The 26,468-nt window shown below is 35.1% G+C and overlaps 1 pseudogene; it reads right to left on the bottom strand.

The window, feature by feature from the left end:
* Positions 1 to 922: 922 nt before the first annotated feature.
* Positions 923 to 26,468, bottom strand: part of LOC138918140 (regulator of DNA class I crossover intermediates 1-like) — a 72,344-nt pseudogene continuing 46,798 nt past the window's right edge.

Genomic DNA, 26,468 nt, shown 5'->3' with positions numbered 1-26,468 from the left:
TGTTTATTTACTTCAATTATTTTTTTTTATTAAATGGTTTCACCAAGAGAAAACCTAAACCAGTATTGTATTTTGAGAAGTATGTTATAATTTATTCTATGTCTTTTTTATTTTGTAAATCTATACTCACTTTCCTTCCTAAATATATTTATCTCCTTAAAGCATCTAAAGAGTTAGCAACTGCAAAGTTAGGGAACAGTCCACAAAACTATCCTTACTTCAGTGGTTTCAAGCGCACACTCAGATTTGATAATTTGCTGGAAGCACTCACTGAAAGCTGTTGTACTCATAGTTACAGTTTATGACGGGGAACGGACATAGATTAAAATCAGCCTAGGTTAGAAACACATAGGACAGAGCCTAGGAAAGGAATAAGTGTGGAGCTTCCAGTTGGCCTCTTCTATGGACAGTGTTATTTTCATGGTATCAATGTGTGACAACACCCACAGAGTACTGCCAAACAAGGAAGCTCATCTGAGCCTTGGTGTCCAAAGCGTTTATTGAGGCTCCGTAACAGTCCCATGGCTGATTGCCCACATGGCTGATCTCATTTTCTAGCTCCTTAAGAAGTCAAGCTGATACCGCTTGACTCTAAGTACCACCCTAAATCACACTGTTACTATCTGGCTTGGCCCAAGGTCCCCCCGCAAACAAAAACATTTCTGTCAGGCATGATATCCCAGGGCTTAGCAATTACCTCCCAAAAGCCAAGAGTTCAGGCCAGATTTCTTTTTGGGCAAGTTTAAATTCTCTACTACACTGTGCCTTACTCATTTACATGTAAGTAGCTAAGAAAATCTTATAATGAGGTTAGAAAACATATTTGATATTTAGTATTATTTTGTGTCTTAAAATCTTGGAAGAGAACATTTTGACTAAAACATGCAAATGCACCAAATCTAACAATAAATGTGACAAGAAAGCAAGCAAACATATTTTTAATCCACAAACAGCAGCATATCATAATATAATGAATAATCACCATAAGAATGATAGTAAATTTACATATATATTATTTTCTAAAAACTTGAAGATACTAAAGAAATATCTATGCAAAGCAAATGCATAAATTAATAATATTAAAATGTTTAAAAATAAACCATAAATATATCTTGTGACTACTTCCACCTTGTGCTTAGCTGCATTTTCTCATTCCTTATTATGTTAATGAAATTCTGAACATTAAGTGAAATGCTAAATCTCAGGCTGAGATCTTAGCATATTAGTTCTTAAGGATTTCCTGCCCTCCAGCGGTATCTGCCTTAATATTTTCACTGTACCTTTCAACATTACAAAGAGAAGACACATCACTTATACATTGACATTTTGAAATTATATCACACTGTATGGCAGCATCTAACTTTTCTTTCATTACAGGTTCACTCTCAGTTTGTACCCATGCATCACATCTTGCAACTTGTACAGTGCAATTACTGCTTTTGTTTTGCACAATGTGTGCTGAATCACACTGAGACTGTGGAAACTGATCTGTCTTATCTTTAAGTGAGAACTGGTGAAAATTCTCATTTTGTTTATGAATTTTGGCATTGTTTTTAGCAATCCTATCATGTGGAAGTGTTGCCATCCTTTCTAAATAAAAACTGTTAGTTGTTTCTTTGGTTTTGATGGATCTCCTATTTGAATCTTCAATTTGCTGCAATATTTGATCTTCATCTTCAGACAGCTAAAAGAAATTTAGTAATTTTGCTGTAAATGATGCTTTAATTTTAAAAAATCATTCAATGACTTCAAAGCAGACATTCTTAAATTCACATCATGGAAAATTTCAAAATACAGAAGAGACTTTGGCAGGTGGCAAGTCAACCTGGACTTTTGATTTTTAAAAATCATGGAGGTTATGGATTTTTTAAATAACAAGAACAATAATGATAATGACAATCCTTGTATTAAAAATTCAAAAGAAAGGGTCGGCCCTGTAGTGTAGTGGTTAAGTCAGGCGGGCTCCACTTCAGCAGCCCAGGTTCATGGGTTCAGATCCCATGGACCTACACTACTGCCAAGCCATACTGTCTTGGCAACCCATATACAAAATAGAGGAAGATCGGCACAGATGTTAGCTCAGGGCTAATCTTCCTCAGCAAAAAAAAAAAAAAAAAAGAGGAAGATTAACAACCGATGTTAGCTCAGAGAGAATCATCCTCACCAAAAAAAAAGAAAGAAAGCAAAAGAGCTAAAAAAGAGAAGGGGAATTTTGTCTCTTATCAGTCTCTATAATCACAGGCTACATCATCCCCCTACCCTTTCACACAGAGGAAACGATATACACCACACTCTTCAACCACTTAAAAAGAATGGAGTAGAAGTAATAACTTCGAAAGAAACAGTTGACACATATAACTTGTTCAACTATTCACTCATTGACTTTAGTCAAAAGATATCTATATTGTATCTTTTATGGGCCCAGTCTCATAAAAGAAACAACTTAAGGAGAGTATCGGCTAACAGAAAATCAAATAGACAAAAGGAAAATTAAACAGCAATAAATATCACAACTGTTACATAAAAAGTCAAATTTTAAGTACTTTTAATAGGTTTATATTTCAATTTACTAGCTTGAATTTTTCAACTTCACAAAAAATTTATCTCTTAATTACTGCACTAACCAAAATATTCTTTTAGTGAAAATCTTATATAAAAGTACTGATTAGCCAAGCTAAAAAAAAAAAAAAAGGCAGAGTTAACATTAAAAACCAAAATGAGGTATACGTCTCAGTTGTTTGGCACTGAAATAGGAAAAGTAAGCCCAAGAAACAGCATTAAGACTGGCTGTACACAAATTAGAGAAAACAAGCTCAATACATTTGTTTATTCAAGAAACAAGTATTTTTTAGCATCTGCAATGCAAGTGAAGCAGACACAGTTGCTGCCCTCTTAAAGCACACGTTCTCATTGGTGGAAATGGCATTAACCAAATAATCACACGCGTGCATATGTAATGACAGAATGAGAAAAGCACTATGAAAAACAAGTATGAAGGACCTTGAGAGTATAATTGAGGGGCCTAATTTAGATTGAGGAACCAAAGAGGGGCTTTCAGAAGTAGCGACATATTTACGCTAAGACCTAAAGGATGAGTAACAGTAAGGCAGAGGAAACAGGATATATAAATAAATGCCCTGAAGCAGAAAAGAGACTGATAAACTAAGGAAAGTGAAATGTCATACGTGCGGAGTGTGGTGAGAGAGGGAGAACACCAGAAGTTGAAGATGTAGCCAGACTCTAAAGTAAAATAGAAATCCACTCAGAGGAATAACATGATTCAATTTAAGTTTTCAAAAGATCACGATGACTGCTAACTGGAGAAAAAGTGGAACAAGAGTGGAAAATAGATCTCTTAGGAAACAACCACAATAGTTCAAGAACAAGATGATGGTACCTTAACTAGGGTATTGACACCAGAAGTTGAGGAAGTAGATAAACATGCCAAGTATTTTGGAAGTACAGTTGACTGAATGAAGTGATGGAATGAATGTGGTTAAGGAAGGCAGATGAGGCAGAAAGAGATGACAGTTAATTACTAAGTTTCCAGAGCGAGCAATTGAATGGACAAAAAGGTATCACTAATATAGGAAATATCAATAAAACTGACTTGGGGAGAAGATCAGGGGAATTCAGTTTGAGGAATTAAAAAAAGGAGACTTTTGTGAAACATCCAAGAAGAGGTATCCGCTAGGAAACTGGACATCTAAATAAGGATCTGGGCTAAAGTCGTAAAGTTGAGAACTGTCATCAACTAGACAGTATATAAGTCATTGGAGCACATAACATCATCTAGAGTTTGGAATGTAGGTTAAGAGAAGAAAAGGATCCTGCAGCAAGCCATAAACACTATGACATTTATATAGGAGGAAGAGTGGAAGAGAAGTAGACAAAGGCATAAAGTAGCACTCAAAGAGGTATGAAAAAACCAAAAGTGTGTGTTATCATAAAAGCAAAGAGAAGAAAATGTTTCAAAAAAAAAGAACATAATTTCTATTAATATTACTAAAAGTTCTTGTAAAATAAAAACTTTAGTGTCCAACGTATTTGACAAAATAGAAATCACTGGGGTCCTTCCTTAGCAAGAGCAGTTCAGATGGAAAGTGAGAGACAAAAGGTGGACGAAATGAATACGGAAGAATTGATGGAGGAGAATTCCATTAAATGTGATTTATGAGAAATGCAGCATTCCCACTCAGAACATAGCATGTCATTCCAATTATTCAGACGACAGTCTTCAGTAACACTTTAGTGTTTTCTTCATATAAGCCTTAAGGTTTTCTTTTTGTATGTATTTTTGGTTGTTTTAGGGTTTCAATTCTTATGAGTGGGTTCTTTTAAAAACTCTTTTAAAAGAAACACAACTTTATCATATACACACACACATATCCTGATAAGATTGGCTTTTGTCAATAATAATGAACACATTCATTTATACTTTAATTTTATATTTCTGTTTATGTTCTTACATTTTTAATATTTTTCATTTTTTGTTTACATTTATATTTGCACTAGTTATTGTCTCAACTATTTGTTTCAGAATGTAAACGTACACTATGAGATATACAAAGAATTCTAAACTAGTATAGCATATATTAATAAGCAAAAAAAACGAAAAGCATAACTTACCATCTCTGAACTAGAACTGAAACAACTATCTGTGGGCCTTGGAGAGTAACTGGTAGACCAACTACTCTGTGAAGACTCAAGATCTGAAAACGAACATTTAACTCATGAAGAATGGTATTCATTAATACTCTACTAAATATATACACAGGCAGCAGATATCAGCTGGTAACATAAGTTTAGCTAACATACTGCAGAGCATTTTAAAAGTGTGCCAAAACTAGTTAAAACTTGAGAAACTCCGCATCTTGGATTTCTGACAGAGTATTACGGGTTTATTCTACACTTAAAAGTTTTTCATCTACAAGTAAAATAAGGGTACATAAGGCAAGAAAGGAGAACAGAGAAAATTCAATTGATTTTTTCTAATATATGAACAATGTTTTATGAACAAATAATTTAAATAATAATTTAAAGTGTCAACCTACAGGAAGGAGGAATAAGGCAAGTTTATTAAGTCCAAAGCACCAGATATTTGCTAATCTAATAAACGAAGCTTCCTTGTACAATAAAAGCTGTATTTAAAAAATCAACTCAAAGCATCCAGTCCGATATTCTTTCATTATGTGCTTAATGTGTTCTCTTATGATAGCAAGTTAAGTTTAAAAATAGGCCTGAGAAGTAGGTCATGACTCTTCACAATGCATAAATACTGTAGACCAAGAGGGACGTGCATTCACACTAAAGTAGCAACAAAAACAACAAAAAGTACCTACCACCAAATCTAACAAGAGACATGCAGAATCTACTTGAGGAAAACTTTAAAGTGCTTAAAGGTGTTCTAAACAACTATTAAAGATACAAAATTAGGCTGAATTAACAAAAAGACATCCCTTGTTCTTAGATAGGTCTACTCAACATCATTAGTATGATAATCCACACTAAATCAATATATATACTTAGCATTTTCCTGATAAAACTAAAATATTTCTTTGGAGCTACACAAGTTGATTTTAAAGTTTATATAAAAAATAATCAAAATTAGCCAGAAAAATTCTTTAAAAAGTACAAAGGGAAGTGTAACTGTTTTAGAAATTAAGCATACTATAAATCACTTACCATAAAAATAGTACAGTATTAGCACACAAAGATTAGGAAAGACCAGTAGAACAGTAAAGAAAGCCCAGCACATATGAAAAGTTAGTACATAAAAAAGGTGGTATCACAAATGCCTAGGGAAAAGATGCATTTTAAAAACCTGAATCAATACACATCTCACACCTTAAATCACAATAAACTCTAAATGGATTAAAGATTTAAGCGTAAAAATATAAAATCATACTAACACTAGAAGAAAACATTAAGTGAATTCATTTAACCTGGGAGTGTAGAGTCTTTCTAATTAAATCCAGAAGTATAAAAGAAAAGATGAATAAAATCAACCACATAAAAAAATACATTAATCCTTTGGCAAAGCAGGAGATATCATAAGCAAAGTCAAAACAAATCTAAAACCAATAATAAACTAGGAGGAAATATTTGTGACATATCACAAAGACCTAAATCTCTTTAATATATAAAGAGTTCTTAAATATCAAGAAAAAAAATACCAAAAATTCAATTGGTCAAAAGACATGAATGGAGACTTTAAAGAAAAAGAAATGAAAACAGACATTAAATATTTTTAAAAGACGTTCAACTTCACTTATAGAAAAAGAAAAGCAAACTTAAACTGCCATCTATCCGTCTGTCTACCTATCTATTTTTATAAAACTCACAAAAATTCCCAAGTTTGAACACAATCTCTATTGGTGAGGCTGTGGAATAAAAAGGCACATTTCTGGTGAGATTGCCAAATGATGCAACAGGGAATTTGGTAATATCTATCAAAATTGAATTTTGGCAATAATAACTACACAAAAAAACAATGTATCTCCCCTTTGACACAGCAATCCTACTCCTAGAAATTATCCTGAAAATGTACCTCCACAATTAAGAAACATATACACAAAGTTGTTCACCAAGCATTGTTTATAAGAACACAATACTGGAAACAAGCCAAATGTCCACCAACAGGGCATGACTGAATAAACTATAGCCCATCCACATAATAGATTACCAAATTGTCATAAATAAGGGATGAAGAAATGTCTAGTACTAAGATGGAGAAATCTATAAGAAACTTACTAAATAAATGAATCCATTTATTTCATCTATAAAATATCCTATATTATACAAAATATCCTATACTACATTTAAGTGAGAAAAGTGGAGAACTAAGACTCATGTGAATATGTGTGTTTATATATTCTTAGGCTTTATTTTGAAGAAAAACAGAACACAACAAAACATAGTAAAATGATAAACCATAAACCAATAAAAAAGTTACTCATATGAGGCAAAAGGAAATAGGGCAGACAAGATAGGATAGAAACCAGACTACTGGTTTACACTTCAAAAATTTAAATTAAATCCAAAAGAAAAAAGTTGATAAAGATTTCTAGGTATCCTAGCAAAGTAGATATCCGAAAGAATCATTCCATCACAGAATATCTAAAAAGTACCACAAACTATTTTTCATAAAAAGACAGTATAAACTAAAATGACCACTCAAATATGAAGTATTTGCTACACGCAGCCTACAAGCAATTAGAATCTAGTGTATATATATGAAAGATATATAGGATATATACATATATATCTACATATGGAAAAGATATATCCTATAAGGAAAGCCAAACTTTCTAAAAGAAATATGACCAATAGACATGAAAGGTATTTCACAGATAAACAGGGGTGGCAAATCAAGCTAATTAATAATGGGAAATATAAATTAAAATTACAATGAAATACCAGATTCCAACAATGATAAAAAGCTGATCCAGTGTTAGTGAGAATATATAACAACTAAGAGTCTTAGCTCCTGCAAGTGGGAGTTTAAACTGGCACAACTACTTTATAAAACAATCTTGTATTACCTAGAATAGATGAAGATGCACATAACATTTGAACTAGCCAATTCTACTCCTTGACTCATATTCAAGAGAAATTTTTTATACATGTGTGCCAGGAGAAATGTCAAGAATTGTCCAAGTAGCATTGTTTATTATAGCAAAATATTCAAAACAATCTAAATAACCAATGCCAGAAAATGTATAAATTGAGGTACATTCACACAACAGAAGGTTGCATAGCAGTAAATAAATAATTAAGTATATTAGAGTCACAAATATCAGAGTGGGTGAACAAAGAAAAGCAAGTTGCAGCAAAATATATAGCATTTGCCTCAATCTGTGAACAGTTCAAAACCAAGCAATGTAAAAGTCTATGTGTGATACCATAAAAACAAATTCAGGATAATAGTTACCTCTAGGGGGCAGGATAGGAAATGCAATTGAGAAGATCTTCAAATGTACTGATTACGTATTATTTCTTAAGCTACAAAGTGAGTACAAGGGTATCTGTTTTACTATTATTCGCTAAAATGTACATATATGTTACATATATTCATCATGTATAACACATTTTATAAAAGATAAAAGTAGTTTTGAAGACAATTGCATCACTAGTATATTCTAAGATATCTAGGAAACATATTTGCTGGCAAAAACCTAAAAAAAAAAGCACTTAAAACAATTTCCACTTAAATGTTAGTTTTTTTAAAAGAAAAAAATTCACTTATACTGACAGACTTTCATAGTAGAGGTTGGCCTGCCTTTTAAAGAACACGTTCCTCCTTTTTCCATCAGAATCTAAAAGAAAAATAAAATTTAAGAACTCCTAAGTATACACAATAATATCCACTTATAGCTCCCTTTTCACCCCACCAAATCATTTTACAGTACTCTTCCTTCATATTACTTTAATTCCACAAAGATAATTTTAAACTCACAAAGAAAAATTTGCCTATGACAAACAATAAAACAAAACAAAATTGAAATTCATTTAGAAACAGCAAGCAACAGAAGAGACACTTGATAAGAAATGAATTGACAAAAAAGAAAGGATTCAGGTAATCATAACAAATGCAGCTGAAAAAAGGAAAAGATACTAAAGCAATTTGGAGATTTATTCTGTTTTTCTTTTTCTAATTTGTTAAGTTGGATATCAGTTCATTTATTTTCAGGTTTTTTAAATAGTAAAAGCTCTTAGAGGTATCAATTTTCTACAGAATACATCATTGGTTTTGGTTTTCATCAATTTCTATGTAATTTGTAATTTATTTTCATTTCCTTTTCTTTTTTTCTTTTTCAAAACCAGAGTGTTTCTTAATTTTCAAGAAGATAAGGGAGGTTAAGCAACTTCTTTTCCTCTTCTTTAGTTCTAATTTAATGAATTTTTTATTAGAGAATATGGCTATGAATCTCTCCTTAGATAAATCTCTTAGACTTTCTTTGTGGCTTACTACATGAATTATGTTTGCAAATATAGTAGGGACTTATAGAAAACATATATTCTCTGTTGGTGGGATATACAGTTTTTGATAAATAGGTAGCATAAAGGAGAAACCATCTAGTTGTTCACCAAACATGTTTCCCTTTCCTTTTAAGCATACAGCTAAAACACATTTCCTACCCTCCCTTGGAGTTGGTTTGGACACGTGATTTAAGTTCTGGTCATGGGCAAAGTGGTGTACACCACTGCCAGTGCTGGCCCATAAAAATTTTCTCCACAATCCTCCACTTCCTTTTCCCTTCCGCTATACCCAGTATCAACAAGTTGGAAACCTACCAGTTGAAGATACCAGAGTCCCTACCAGCTTGGAGCCCTGAATAACTTTGTCGAGCAAAGCCTCTTTTCTAACCTCACTATTTAATCATTTAAAAAGCCTTGTACGTTCAACTCTTAGAATATTCAAGCCCCAAACCTGCACCAGTAAGACACAAGCTGAGAAAGCTATATAGACCCCCGAGACAGGCAAACACTCCAATATCCACTTCAGATCTGTTCATAGAGGATAACAGACAAATAAAATGGTCCCAAAGAGAAGAAACTAAATTATTTAAGGAATTTCCCCATCCTCTAGGATAGCAAGATTTTCACACAATGTCTGCCCAGCAGGATTTCATGATCTGTATGGATCAGTAACTCTGTATCACCTCTTCTTCTCCTTTCTGAATGGGCTTTTCATTGAATTTTTACTCTCCTTGTTCCAATAATATATATTTTATTTACATATATCTTGCCATCTTTTTATTTTTAACCTCTATTATTATGTTCTACATGTTTCTTGAAAAACTATAAAGATTATTTTTTTCTTCTCAATTTGATATTCTTTGAATCTTGTTAAGAAAAATCAACCTCTTTATATTTCATATATTAATTGCTAAGCAGGTTTCATTCCTTACATTTTACCTTTCCCATTTATCTAAAAGTTATTTCATTCTTTCCCATCTTGATCAGGTTTCCTAGTGTGACATCCCCACTCCCTTGAATTCTGAATATCTTCTATGTGTCTTTATTTCTCTAGTGATTACCTTCCCATTGGTAACAACCATAATTTAAATCTTATTCCTCTACTACTTTAAAATTAAATAAGTTCCAGTTCAAGACGGCAATGTAGGAGGATCCTGAACTCACCTCCTCCCACAGACACACCAAATCTACAGCTACATACAGAACAACTTCCTCTGAAAGAAACCCCAAAACAAGCTCAGAGACTCCTATACATCAGGGGAATGAGAAAAAACCCACAGTCAAATGGGTAGGAGAGGCCGAGACACAATCTTACCATAAACCCCACCTGGGCATGGTGATCCACAACCAGGAGGGAACCCACAACTCTGAGCTTCTCCCCAAGGAGTGAATGGCTTGACCCTCATATCTGGTACTTGAACTTTTAAGACCTTCACCAAAGAGATAAGCCCCCAAAACGTCAAGTTTTGAAAGCCAACAGGGCTTGTGTCCATGAGACCCACAAGGCTACACGGAACGGAAAAACAGTTCCTAAAGGGCTCGCACAGGCTCACCATGCTGCACCTCAGGGCCTAGAGCAGAGGCAGCTCACTGACTATCCAGTCTTTCTGTGAAACAAGCCTATTAGCTTATCCTCATAGCTGCAAACTAAGAGTCAGGCTTCTAATTAAACTCACATCTAAGGGCTGACTGTAATTCTCTCCAGTGAACTCGGAGGCTGGGTACCATCTTTCCACTCTCCCGCTGCCTTGCTCATGGTCACCAGTACCTTGCAGAATGGAGCTTACATTTGAGGGTCCCACAGGACTGTAACAAATGGAGAAAGAGTTCCTAACTGGCTATCCTCCATGGCAAAGCAAAGAGACAGTAGATTGAATCGCACCCCAATCCTTCTGTGAGAGAAGCCTATTTGCTTATCTTAAATCTTTGGCCTAAGGAGCAGGCTTCTAATTTAACACACATCTACAGGCCTACTGAAATATTCTCCAAAGACCATAGAGCCCAGCGGGCACCATCTTCACAGTCCAACTCTGCCTTGCTCCAAGTCACCAGTATCTCCCAGAAAAGAGCTTGTGCACATTGTCTGGAGGCCCAGTTTTCGCAGCTGCCACCCATGGGATGCCCCTTGATCAGCTGGCTCTGGTAGCCAGCAAGGCTTTGAAGGGGATCAGAATTGGCCATCTGAGCCAGCCCTGATGGCCTAGTGGTTGAAGTTCGGTGTGTTCCACTTTGGTGGCCTGGGTTTGGTTCCCGGGCATGGAACCACATGACTCGTCTGTCAGCAGCCATGCTGTGGCGGCAGACCACATAGAAGAACTAAGACTTACAACTAGAATATACAACCATGCACTGAGGCTTTGGGGAGGGGAAAAAAAATGAAAGAGAGAGGAAGATTGGCAATAGATGTTAGCTCAGGGCAAATCTTTCCCAGAAAAAAAAAAAAAAAAAAAAGAATTTGCCACCCCAAAATGTGTCTCTTTGCCTTGATTATTTTAAGGACAAAAGAGTCTTTGACTCTTTGAAAGAAATTCTGACCTTCCCCCTAACTGCCTAAAAGAATTTAAGATAGAAGGGCCTGTCCCAGGAAGGAGATACCACCATAGATAATTCTAGGTGTGGTAGACAGAAAGACATCTAGCAAGGGCCATTTTATCAAAAGATCTCTTTCAGTTCCCATTGTCTACAGATGGCTCAGCAAACACTTGTTTATCAAACATTTCCATTTCCATCGTCATGTAAATTGCCTTCCTCTCCTTTGAAGTCCCAAACCACTACCCCCAATATCCTCCTTTATCTTTAGCTGAAGATGGTATTAAGGTGGCAATTTCAGCCACTCCAGCAAGATTTTCCTGGGTTTCTCCCATGTACATATGTTATCAAACTTTGATTTTCTCCTGTTATTCTGTCTCATGTCAATTTAATTCTTAGACCAGCCAGAAGGACCCAGAGGGTAGAGGAATTGTCTTCCTCCCCTACAGTTTACGTTCACAGGTCCCACAGGACTATAATGAACAAAGAAAGAGTTCCCTAACCAGCTACCGGTCCAGGGCACAGCAGTGAGGCAGCAGACTGAAATGCCCGTCTTTCTGTGAAAGAAGCCTATTAGCTTATCTTCATACCTGTGGCCTGAGGGACAAGCTTCTAACTAAGCACAGACCTAGGGGCTAATTGCAATCCTCTCCAGAGACCAGGAAGCCCAATAGTTACCATCTTCACACTCTCCATCTGTCCCACCCTAGGTTGCTAATGTCTCCAAGAAAGGAGATTGTGCACATATCTAGCACCAGGGTTTCTGTGTCAGCTGCCCAAAAGACACATCCCTTGATAGCCTGGCTCTGGTGGCCAGCAGGGCTTGTGTTCATAGATTCAACAGGATGTCAGCAAACAAACAGTTCTTATATGGCTATCACACCAGGGCTCAGTGCAGATGAGCACACAGAAATGCTCATGTCAAAGTCTTCCCATGAATGAGATATATTTACATACTTCAAAAGCTGCTGCATCAGGGTCCAGTTTCCAATTAGACTGAATCTAGATGTTGACTGAGATCTTCCCTATTGGGACACTGGCAGGTTTTTGCACACCCTCAAATACTGGGAGCCACTAAAAATAAGGTAGACTGCTTGAACAACCACACAGGTTTGAGAGACAACCAAGAGCTACAGCAGGGTTGAAACATAAGGTTCATCTCCTGCACGAGGCCACTTCTTCAAGACTAGAGAGGTGGCTGTTTTACAGAATGCATGGAAACCAACACAGAGAATCCAGGAAAATAAAGAAACAGAAGAAGACATTCCATATGAAAGAACAAGATAAAGCCTCAGAAAAAGACCTTAATGAAATAAGTGATTTACCTGATAAAGAGTTCAAATTAGCCATCATAAAGATGCTCACCAAGGTCAGGAGAAAAATACACGAACAAAGAGAGAATTTCAACAAAGAGAACATAGCATAGAAAGTATAAGAAAAATACCAAAAATAAATCACAGAGCTGAAAAATACAATGGAAAGGTACAAAAGAAGACTAGATGAAGCCAAAGAAAGGATCAGCAAACAAAAAGACAGGGCAGTGGAATTTACCCAATCAGAGGAGCAAAAAGAAAAAGGAATGAAAAAGAATGAAGATAGCACAAGGAACTTATTGACAACATCAAGTGGACCAATATTTGTATTATAGGGGTCCCAAAAGAAGAAAGGGGCAGAAAATTTATCTAGAGAAATTATGACTGAAACTTCCCTAACGTGGGGAAAGAAACAGACATCCAGATCCAGGAAGCCCAGAGAGTTCCAAATGAGATGAATTCAAAGAGACCTCACCAAGACACATTATAATTAAGTTATCAAAAGTTAAAGACAAGGAAAGAATCTTAAAAACAGCAAGATAAAAACAACTTGTTACATCCAAGGAAACCCTCATAAGACTATTAGCAGATCTTAAGCAGAAACTTTGCAGGCCAGAAGGGAGTGGCACAACATATTCAAAGTGCTGGAAGAAAAAACTGCTAGTCAAGAATACCCTATCCAGCAAAGCTGTCCTTCAGAATAGAAGGATAGATAAAAAGATTTCCAGACAACCAAAAGCTAAAAGAGTTTATCATCACTAGACTGGCCTTACAAGAAATGTTAAAGGGACTTTAAGCTAAACCAAGAGGGCCCTAAATCAGTAACAGGAAAACATATAAAATTATAAATCTTACTGGTAAAGGTAACTATATAGTAAAATTCAGAATAATCTAATGTTGTAGGTGATGGGTTAATCACTTATAAAGCTAGTATGAAGGTTAAAAGACAAAAGTACTAAAAATAACAACTACAATGATTTGTTAATAAATACACAAGATAAAAAGATATAAGTTGTGACATCAAAAACATAAAACTTGGGAGGGCAGTAAAAATTTAGATCTTTAGAATGCATTCAAACTTAAGTTTTTAAGAACTTAGAATGTTATAAGTTGTTTTACATAAGCCTCATGGTAACACAAAGCAAAAACCTACAGTAGATACACAAAAGATAAAGAAAAAGGAATCCTAAGCACACCATTACAGAAAATCATCAAATCACAAAGAAAGAAAAAAAGAAAAAACAAAGGAATTACAAAACAGTCAGAAAAAAATGAACAAAATGGCAATAAGTCCACACCTATTAATAATTACTTTAAATGTAAATGGACTAAATTCTCCACTCAAAAAATATGGAGTGGCTAAACAGACTGAAAAAACAAGATCCATCTATATGCTGCCTATAAGAAACTCACTTCAGAGGTAAGGACACACACAGTCTGAAAGTAAAGGGACAGAAAAAGATGTTCCATGCAAATGAAAACCAAAAAAAAACCTGGCATAGCTATACATATATCACACAAAATAGACTTTAATACAAAGAGACTTGGAGACAAAGAGAGTAATAAGAGACAAAGAAGGTCATTATATAGTCATGCACTACATAAAAACGTTTCATTCAACAACAGACTGTGTATACAACAGTGATCCTTTAAGAAAAGTAACATATAGTCTAGGTGTGTAGCAGGCTATACCATTGAGGTTTGTGTAAGTACTGTAAGAGAGGAAGAAATTTTCCTCTACTCTTCTAGGTTTTTCTGGCTGATCTAAAAATTAAATTGACACGAGACAAATTAACAGGAGAAAAACAAAAGTTTAATAACATGTACACATGTGAGAAACACAATAAAACCAAGTAACTAGCCAAAGCCTTCACCTTAAATATCATCTTCAGGTAAAGACAAAATAAGATGCTGGAGATGAAGAGAGTCAGGGACTTGAAAGGGAAAGAAGGCAATTCACAGGTAAGTGAAAAGGAGCAAATGCTTAGAAAACATGTGTTTGGCCACAGAAACAGAAAAACACAGAAGGGAGTCCAAAAATCAGGCTTTTCTAGGTGCCTTCCTGTCTATCACCTAGTTCATGTTATGCTAAGGTGATAGCTTGCTTCCTCAGACAGCTTTTTTTAATCTGAATTCTTTTAGGCAGTTAAGGGGTAGGTTACAAGACAAACTTTCTAAGTCTTTTTTTCTCAGAAATAGTCAGCCTAAAACAATCCTCACGTTAAAGAGACACATTTTGAGATGGCAAATTTTGTTCCCCTTTAGTATGCTCTATGAGGTTCTCACAATGATGAAATTGCCTACTGACGTATTTCTCAGAATGTATCCCATCATTAAGCAATGCATGACTGCATAATAAAAAAGGGGTGAATCCAACAAAAGGATATGACATTTGTAAATATTTATGCGCTCAACACAGGAACACCAAAATAAATAAAACAAATATTAACAGACCTAAAGAGAGAAAATATACAACAATACAACAGTAGGGGACTTTAATACCCCACTTTCATCAAAGGATAGATCATCCAGTCAGAAAATCAATAAAAACATATTGGCCTTACATGGCACTTTAGACCAGATAGACCAAACATACATACACAGAACATTCCATCCACAAGCAACAGAATACACATTCTTCTCAAGCACACAAGGAACATTCTCCAGGATAGACCATATGTTAGGCCACAAAACAAATCTTAATAAATTTAAGAAGACTGAAATCACATTAAACACGTTTTCTAACTGCAATGACGTGAAACTCAAAATCAATTACAAGAAGAAAACTGGAAAATTCACAAATATGTGGATATTAAATAATATGCTCCTGAACAACTAATGGGTCAAAGAAGAATCAAAAAAGAAATTAAAAAATATCTTGAGACAAATGAAAATGGAAATACAAAATACCAAAACTTATGGGATGCAACAAGAGCAGTTCTAAGATGGAAGTTCCTGGTGATAAATGCCCACATTAAGAAACAAGAAAGATCTCAAATAAACAACACAGCTTTACACCTCAAGGAACAAGAAAATGAACAAACTGAACCTAGTTAGTAAAAGACGGAAATAACAAAGATCAGAGTGAAAATAAATGAAATAGACACTAAAAGACACTAGAAAAGATCAATGAAACTAAGAGCTGGTTTTTTGAAAAGATAAACAAAATTGACAAACCATTAGCTAGACTTAACAAGAAAAAAGAGAGAGGACTCAAATAAATAAAATCAGAAATGAAAGAAAAGCCATTACAACTGATATCACAGAAATAAAAAGCATCATAAGACACCATTATGATTAATTATACAACAACAAACTGGACAATCTAGAAGAAAAAGATAAATTTCTAGAAACATACGACCTACCAAGACTAATTCATGAAGCAATAGAAAATATGAATAGACTTATAACTAGTAAAGATATCAAACCAGTAATCAAAAACTTCCCAATGTCAAAAGTCTAGGACCAATGGCTTCCACTGGTGAATGCTGCCAAACATTCAAAGAAGAATTAATACCTATCCTTCTCAAACTATTTCAAAAAAGAGAAGAGGAGACAACTCTTCCAAACTCCTTTTATGAGGCCAGCATTACCCCGATATCCAAACTAGTCAAGGACACCACAAGAAAAGAAAATCACAGGACAATATCCCTGATGAACATACATACAAAAATCCTCAATAAAACATTAACGCTTCAATCTAGGTGAATGGCACTATCCCATCAACTACCCATTTACCCAAATAATAAATCCAGGTCTCCTTCAATGTTTTCCTTCTCCCATAACTAATCAACAACAACTATCAAATCAAGATCTTCTAAATCTTTGTGATAGCTCTTCCCTCATTTCCATCCTTACTTACACTGCTCAACTTCAAGCCCTCATTATTTTTTGCCCTGCCTTGAGTCATGCCACTTCTCAAATCTCTCATTGTTGCTAGAGTCAACTTTTTAATACTCAGATGTCATCAAACTCCTCTACTAAAATTTTTTCAGTGGCTCTGTTTGGTGACAGAAAATAAAACTGGTATATGTCATGTAAAGTCTTTTATGATCTAGCCCTTTATATTGTCTAGAATTATCTTTTGCCATTCCACCATCACTTGCAATTTACACTATAGTAGCAGCAATAACAACTGGAATGAAGTTACTTTGCAGCTTCTAAAATAAGCTATACTCTCTCACTTGTTAGTTTCTATCTATGTTGCTTCTTCTTCATAGTATGAAGGCAGTTTGTCCATTTGGTAAACTTATTAATTGATATCCGGATCAAAAGTTTTCTCCTCTATTACATCTTCCTCCTGACTAGCCATGAAACTTAGAATTTTTTTTTACTTGTCTCCCACTGCCCTTTGTACAAACCCCAATTGGAGCAATTTATCTAAATGTATTATATTTTTTCTGTTTCTGTCTAGCTACTAGACCATAGCTTCCTTAAAACAGGTCCCATGTCCCTTCATCTCTGTACCTTGCAGAGTCTAGTGCATAACACAATATAAGCTTCATAAGAACAAAAACTGTTTCTTCACCACTGAATCTTCAGTGTCTAGCATACAGGAGAACGACAATAAATTCTATTAAATGAATTCATGATATGTACTCAATGTACATACTGAAGACAAAAAGACAAAACAATTAATATAGTTGAAAATATACAGTCAGATAAGACAAAAGTTTGAATCCTGGCTCAAATGTGTAACTGTGAACAAGTTATTTAATCTTTCTGAACTTGAGTCTCTTTTGCTGTGAAGAGCTTACAGGATCCGGCTCTTGTAGATTAGAACTAAGTGAAACAGAAACTAGTGACCTACTCAACAAAGAATTCAAACAAAATATCATGAGGATGCTCACAGATATGCAGAGAAGAATGGATGAACACAGTGAGCACATCAGCAAAGAACTGGAAGATATAAAAAAAAAACAATCAGAAATGAAGAATACAATACTCAAAATGAGAAATTCACTCAAGGGACTCAATAACAGAGTAGAGGAAGGAGAAGAACAGATCAGCGAACTAGATGAAAGACTAGAGGAAATCACCCAAGCAGAACAGAAAAGAGAAAAAAGAATTAGACAGAATGAGAAGAAAGTAAGGGAACTCTGGGACAATATCAAGCGTGCTAACATTCGGATTATAGGGGTCCCAGAAGGAGAAGAGAGAGACAAAGGGACAGAAAGTTTATTTGTAGAAATAATCGAGGAAAATTTTCCTAACCTGAAGAAGGAAACAGACATCCAACTTCAGGAAGCACAGAGAGCTCCAAACAAGAGAAGCCCAAAGAGGCCCACACCAAGACATATTATAATCAAAATGTCTAAAATTAAAGACAAAGAGAGAATCCTAACAGCAGCAAGAGAAAGGCCGCAAGTGACATATAAAGGGAAGCCCATCAGACTATCAGTGGACTTCTCAGTCGAGACCCTACAGGCAAGAAGAGAATAGCACGACATATTTAAAGGCTAAAAGGAAAAAACCTAAAACCAAGAATACTCTATCCATCAAGGTTGTCATTCAGAATGGAAGGAGAGATAAACAGCTTCCCAGACAAGCAAAAATTAAAGGAGTTTATCACCAAGAAACCAGTTCTGCAAGAAATGCTGAAGGGATTTATTTAAGCGGGAAAGCAATAACCACAAATAGAGATATAAAAAAAAATTATCCAAAAAACCCAAAACAACAACAACAAAAGACAGGCAATAAAATCACTAGTAAGGTAAAAGGACAGTAAAGGCAGCAGATCAACTACCTGTGAAGATAATATGAAGGTTAAAAGACAAATGTACTAAAATCACCTATTTCAATGATAAGAGGGTAATAGATAGACACACACTAAACACAAGACTATATATGATGTGCAAAACATAATGTGGGAGGAGGGGAGTGAAAAAGTAGAGCTTTTAGAAAGAGGTCAAGCTAAAGAGTCTATCTACTCAATATAGACTGTTACATGCACAGTATATTAAATAGGATCCTCATGGTAACCACAAACCAGAAACCTATAACAAGCAGGACAAAAAGTAAGACAAAAGAAATCAAACATATTACTAAAGATAACCATCAAACCACAAGGGAAGAGAGCAAGAGAAAAAGAAAGGAACTGAGAAGAACTACTAAAACACCCAAAAAAAGAGAAAGTGACAAAATGGCAAAAAATACATATTTATCAATAACTACTTTAAATGTCAATGGACTAAATGCTCTAATCAAATGCCATAGGGTGGCCAACTGGATAAAAAAACAAGATCCATGTATATGCTGCATACAAGAGACACACTTCAGACCTACAGACACTCACAAACTGAAAGTGAAAGGATGGAAAAAGATATTCCATGCAAATGGCAAAGAAAAGAAAGCAGGGGTAGCAATACTTATATCAGACAAAATAGACTTTAAATCAAAAACTGTAATAAGAGACAAAGATGGGCACTACATAAAGATAAAGGGAACAATCCAACAAGAAAATATAACACTTATAAATATCTACGCACCCAACATAGGAGCACCTAAATACATAAAGCAATTATTGACAGACATAAGAGGAGAAATAGACAGTAACACAATAATAGTAGGGGACTTTAACACTCCACTTACACCAATGGATAGATCATCCAAACAGAAGATCAATAAGGAAACACTCGCCTTAAAGGACACATTAGACCAGATGGACTTAGTAGATATATACAGAACATTCCATCCAAAAACCACAGAATACACATTCTTTTCAAATGCCCATGGAACATTCTCCAGGATTGATCACATATTAGGCCACAAAACAAGTCTCAATAAATTTAAGAAGATCGAAATAATACCGTGCATCTTTTCTGACCACAAAGGTATGAAACTGGAAATCAACTACAGAAAGAAAACCAGAAAAGCCACAAAAATGTGGAGATTGAACAAAACGCTACTGAACAATGATTGGGTCAATGGAGAAATCAAAGATATCAAAAAATTCCTGGAGACAAATGAAAATGAAAACATGACACGCCAAAATCTGTGGGATACAGCAAAAGCGGTTCTACAAGGGAAGTTTATAGCAATTCAGGCCTACCTCAACAAAGAAGAAAAATCCCAAATAGACAATCTAAAAGCATACCTAAAGGTACTGGAAAGAGAACAACAAACAAAGCCCAAAATCAGAAGGAAGGAAATAATAAAAATCAGAGCAGAAATAAATGAAATAGAGACTAAAGAAAACAATAGAAAAAAATAATGAAACCAAGAGCTGGTTCTTCGAAAAGATAAACAAAATTGACAAACCCTTAGCTAGACTCACCAAGAAAAAAAGAGAGAAGGCTCAAATAAATAAAATCAGAAATGAAAGAGCAGAGATTACAACGGACACCTCAGAAATACAAAAGATAATAAGAGAATACTATGAAAAGCTATACGCCAACAAATTGGATAATCTAGAAGAAATGGATAAATTCTTAGAAACATACAACCTTCCAAAACTGGACCAAGAAGATGTAGAAAATTTGAATAGACCGATCACCAGTAAGGAGATCGAAACAGCAATCAAAAACCTCCCAAAAAATAAAAGTCCAGGACCAGATGGCTTCCCTGGTGAATTCTACCAAACACTCAAAGAAGAGTTAATACCTATCCTTCTCAAACTCTTCCAAAAAATTGAAGAGGAGGAGAGGCTTCCTAACTCCTTCTACGAAGCAAACATTATCCTGATACCAAAACCAGACAACGACAACACAAAAAAAGAAAATTACAGGCCAATATCACTGATGACCATCGACACAAAAATCCTCAACAAAATACTAGCAAATCGAATACAACGATACATTAAAAACATCGTACATATGATTAAGTGGGTTTCATTCCGGGGATGCAGGGATGGTTTAACATCTGCAAATCTAACAACGTGATACACCACATTAACAAAATGAAGAATAAAAATCACATGATCATCTCAACAGATGCAGAGAAAGCATTTGACAAGATACAGCATCCATTTATGACAAAAACTCTAAATAAAATGCGTATAGAATACCTCAACATAATAAAGGCCATATATGACAAACCCACAGCAAATATCATTTTCAATGGAGAAAAACTGAAAGCTATCCCTCTAAGAACAGGAACCAGACAAGGATGCCCGCTGTCACCACTCTTATTTAACATAGTATTGGAAGTCCTAGCCAGAGCAATCAGGCAAGAAAAAGCAATACAAGGGATCCACATTGGAAAAGAAGAAGTGAAACTGTCACTCTTTGCAGACGACATGATTTTATATCTAGAAAACCCTAAAGAGTCCACTAAAAAACTTTCAGAAATAATAAAGGAATATAGTCAACTTGCGGGATACAAAATCAATGTACAAAACTCAGTTGCGTTTCTATACACTAACAACGAAGTAGCAAAAAGAGAAATTAAGAATACAATCCCATTTACAATTGTAACAAAAAGAATAAGATACCTATGAATAAACTTAACCAAAGAGGTGAAAGATCTCCACACCGAAAACTATAAAACATTGTTGAAAGAAATCGAAGAAGACACAAAGAAATGGAAAGATAGTCCGTGCTCTTGGATTGGAAGAATTAACATCGTTAAAATGTCCATACTTCCTAAAGCAATCTATAGATTCAACACAATCCCTATCAAAGTTCCAACAACATTTTTTACAAAAATAGAACAAAGAATCCTACAAGTTATATGGAACAACAAAAGACCCCGAATAACCAAAGGATTCCTGAGACAAAAGAACAAAGCTGGAGGTATCACACTCCCGGATTTCAAATTGTACTACAAAGCCATAGTAACCAAAACAGCATGGTACTGGCACAAAAACAGACACACAAATCAATGGAACAAAATTGAGAGCCCAGAAGTAAACCCACACGTTTATGGACAGCTAATATTCGACAAGGGAGCCAAGAGCATACGATGGAGAAAGGAGAGTCTCTTCAATAAATGGTGTTGGGAAAACTGGACAGCCACATGCAAAAGAATGAAAGTACACCATTCCCTTACACCATGCACAAAAATCAACTCAAAATGGATTAAAGACTTGAATGTAAGACCCGAAACCATGAGACTTCTAGAAGAAAACATAGGCAGTATGCTCTATGACATTGGTCTGAGCAGCATATTTTCAAGTCCCATGTCTGACCGGCCAAGGGAAACAAAAGAAAAAATGAACAAATGGGAGTACATCAAACTAAAAAGCTTCTGCACAGCAAAGGAAACCATCAACAAAATGAAAAGAGAACCTAACAATTGGGAGAAGCTATTTGCAAACCATATATCAAATAAGGGGTTAATATCCAAAATATACAAAGAACTTATATAGATCAACAACAAAAAAATCAACAATCCAATTAGAAAATGGGCAAAAGATCTGAACAGAGATTTCTCCAAAGATATCCAGATGGCCAACAGGCATATGAAAAGATGCTCAACATCATTAGCTATCAGGGAAATGCAAATCAAAACTACAATGAGGTATCACCTCACTCCGGTCAGAATGGCTATAAATAAGAACACAGGAAACAACGAATGTTGGAAAGAGTGTGGAGAGAAGGGAACCCTTGTTCACTGCTGGTGGCAGTGCAAGCTGGTGCAGCCACTATGGAAAGCAGGATGGAGTATCCTCAGAAAATTAAGGATAGATCTACCATACGATCCAGCTATTCCACTGCTAGGTATTTATCCAAAGAACTTGAAAACACAAAGGGATAAAGATCCTTGCACCCCTATGTTCATTGCGGCATTATACACAATAGCCAAGACTTGGAAGCCACCTAGGTGCCCATCAAGGGACGAATGGATAAAGAAGATGTGGTATTTATACACGATGGACTACTAGTCAGCCATAAGAAATGACGAAATCCGGCCATTTGTGACAACATGGATGGACCTTGAGGGTATTATGCTGAGTGAAATAAGTCAGAGGGAGAAAGTCAAATACCATATGATCTCACTCATAAGTAGAAGATTAAAAACGACAAAAAGAAAAAAAAACACATAGCATTGGAGATTGGACTGGTGGTTACCAGTGGGGGAGGCAGGAGGGCAAAAGGGGTGATTAGGCTCACATGTGAGGGGATGCACTATAATTAGTGTTCGGGTGGGGAACATGATGTAATGTACACAGAATTCGAAATACGATGTACATCCGAAAAAAATAAAAATTTAAAGAAATAAAGAAATAAATGCATCTAGATTGGTTTTTCTCAAATAAACACATTATAGTTTCTGAAAAGGCAATAATTTTATTTCTAGACCTAAACTATAATTTCTCCAGAGTAAGAAAAGTAGCCTAAAAAGAAATTTTTCAATAAAAGCTAACCTTAAATGAAAGTACACTGCAAATACTAAAATATGACATGAATTATCAACTGACTTAATTGGAAAGATAATGTAAAATGTACTTTACCTCACCAAAGTCCAAAGTTCCACGACTGCTTAGAAGGCAATTCTTTCAAAGGGATATTACCCCTAGGGTCACAAATAAGACAGTATTAAAGTTTGATTTATTCTCTCTGAAAATTATTGTTCTAAATTATGGTTCCCAAAGTTGGCTGCAGATCAGAATTATAAGGGAAGCTTTTTAAAAAATAAATAAGCTCCATCCTAAGGGTGTGGGTCAAACTTGGTATTTTGTATTTTAAAATCACCCCCTTGAGTGATTCAGTTCTGCACCCAGCTTTGAGAACCATGTTCTAAAATCACTTTCATAAAGTACATTTTAAAATTCAAGGTCTAACATGCTAGTTTTTATTCATAAGTTTCTGAATACCTGGAAGTTTGACAGCAAAGAACCTAATTTTTTTAATGTATTAAATAAGTTGTGAATGTTTTATTCGTTGTGCCAATCCCATAAAAATGGCATATAGGTATTCTTTTTACAAATAGATATTTTAAATATTTCCATAAGAAAGTACTTCTAAAATAAAAACCTATTCTAATTCATGATTGTTAATTACCAAGATTTGACTAAACCACAATGATTACCAAGAAAGTTAGGACTATTCTGAAACTACAAGTTTTCTTTAATTAAGTATAACTGCAGTCTCATAAACTCTTGATATGTTTGCTTATGCCATTAGCATCTGAATTCTATTACTCCCTTGTTCTGATTCTATACTAACCAAGCCACCTTCCCATGGAGAGCTGCCAAAAATTAGAAAACATGCTTATCATGCCAGTAAACATTCCTATATAAGTAACCCTTCTATTTCTTACTGTAAATTAATAAATTGACATTCTGGTGAGTGTGTAAGTTTCTTGAACACATAAGTCAGTTTTCTCAAATCTAATTAACACTAAGATTCAGATAAGATGACGGCTTTGTGCTGGCAAATACGAGCACCATACTCTCAACTAGGGTGATATTACTAAGATTCTGACAACTGGCAAGCCTTTGTAGAAGCCAGTCTGCCCACTCTGAGACAGCAACACCCCTACCTCACATTGCATCAATTCAACCCTTCAATACGCATTATACTAGATGCTGAATTGCATTCCCCAGATTTACCTGAAAACTTACAAATGGTTCACTGGATATATCTGGATTGTCTTCTGTGGTGCCTTCTCTTGGTAATCACTTTCAAATTTTCCTTTAAAAATAAAAGTATGCATTGAACTAAAACTCTAGCACAAACTAGTTCTTTTTTTTAAATTGGAAGCTTATTAGCATGACCCATATGGAACGAAATCACTGGTCCACACAATGTCACATAATAGAATGTCACTCTATTTTCAATTTTATACTCCTCCAAATACACACACACACACACACACACACACACATATCTATATTATATATAAATATGTACTAAAAACAAAAAGACCAATAGATTATTACCCTTCTCATGTATAACACCAACCTTTTTTTTCAGAGCTGGCTGGGAAACTATCCTTCTCAAAAGATGTACTAAGATTATTTCTTTCATGATCGTTATACTCTTTCTGATAGTTCTGGTTTGGCTGACACTTTTCTGGGTAACTTGTTTTATTAAAAGTAGAATTACTAAAAGTCAACTCTGGATTTGTAAAAATACTTCTAATGCATCTCTCAGTGGAATGGTTTTTATCAGAACTAGTGACTGCACAAATATCTCCCATACTGTCAAAACCACACTTGTCAAAGGTTTTCTTTATACTCCACTGATCTATGTTTAATAAATTGATCACATTTTCACTAATAAAAGAGTCACAATTCTCTGACAGAAGGCTGGGTGTTGGCTGGTTCGCATCTTCAAGAAAATTTGAAACGTCTTTCCTATTTTCTTCCAAAATATGTTGTACTGACTGTTTTTCAATAATGAAGTCTGACTGTCTTCTCTCATCCATGGTTCCACAATCTTCACCTGTAACTATATCAGGTCTTTCAGTAAGGAAATTCCGATTTCCTGGACTTTGAGATAAATAAAAACTTATTTAACAAGAAAAGCATAGAAAATTTTCATTTAGAAACTTAAATTCTTAGAGAACATACTGAGTAGCTACTAACATTTACCTGGACTATGTTTTCAGTTTTTCATTTGAATAAATAATACTGTTTTGGGTGGAAATTTGTCTAATGTGCCTCAGTGAGTATGAAAATAATCTACACTTAGTTTTGTATTTCAACACAAAAAAATGTGTTGAAATGAAGTATGATGTGGTTCAATTCACTGTTATATTAACAAAATATGACCAACCTATATCATGTCTTCTGTAATAAGGTCTAGTGAATACCCTAGACAACCACTGCATGTAACTGCTGCTCTGTTTAATCAGAGAAAGATATTTTGAACACACTGCAGGGAAAAATTATCCCCAGTGTTAAAACATCAAATCAGAGTTATCAGAACACTATAACAGATATCTCTCAACCTAACAAGGATAGAAAAACAACTCTGAAGTTCCCAAGGGAGAGCAATACAGATACAAATGCATATATATGTAATAAAGCCAAGAGATAAGATGAATTAGATGAAAAGTTAGCCTAGATAATTTATAAGTTCCCTTCTAATGTATAAATCATAATTCTAAGTTATGTCCAACTTGTATAAAAGAATCAAAGCTATTATACGAAATAATTAAAAATCAAGATATTCTGGGGCTGGCCCTGTGGCAGACAGGTTAAGTTCACACGTTCCACTTCGGAAGCCCAGGGTTTCGCCAGTTCAGATCCTGGGTGCGGACCTAGCACACTGCTCATTAAGCCATGCTGACATGGCGTCCCATATAGCAGAAGCAGAAGGACCTAAAGCCAGAATATACAACTATGTACTGGGGGGTTTTGGGGGTAAGAAGAAAAACAGAAATAAATAAAGATTGGCAACAGATGTTAGCTCAGGTGCCAATCTAACAAAAAAAAAAAAATCAAGATACTCTGGATTTTGTTGCCATTGACTATCCACAAATTTACTTAGGGGTGGGCTCCTCCAGAGATTGGAGGTACCAAAGAAATTTAGAAAAGAAACACAGACTGCTAAAACTGATTGATTTCCAATTTTATTTTTTAAGTTATTCATTAAACATCTAATGAGCAGGTCCACCTGCCATGTTCCAGGCACTATGCCACGTATTGGGGACAGAGGGAGAAAAGAATTCAGTTTGGCATTAAAGAGAGAGAGAGATTTTGTCCAGGAATGTTCATAGACCGTGATCCTACACTGTTTCTCAATACGGGTCTTA

This window comes from Equus caballus, chromosome 16 (assembly GCF_041296265.1).
Source record: "Equus caballus isolate H_3958 breed thoroughbred chromosome 16, TB-T2T, whole genome shotgun sequence".
Taxonomy (NCBI): Eukaryota; Metazoa; Chordata; class Mammalia; order Perissodactyla; family Equidae; genus Equus; species Equus caballus.
This window is presented reverse-complemented; position numbering and strand designations above follow the sequence as displayed.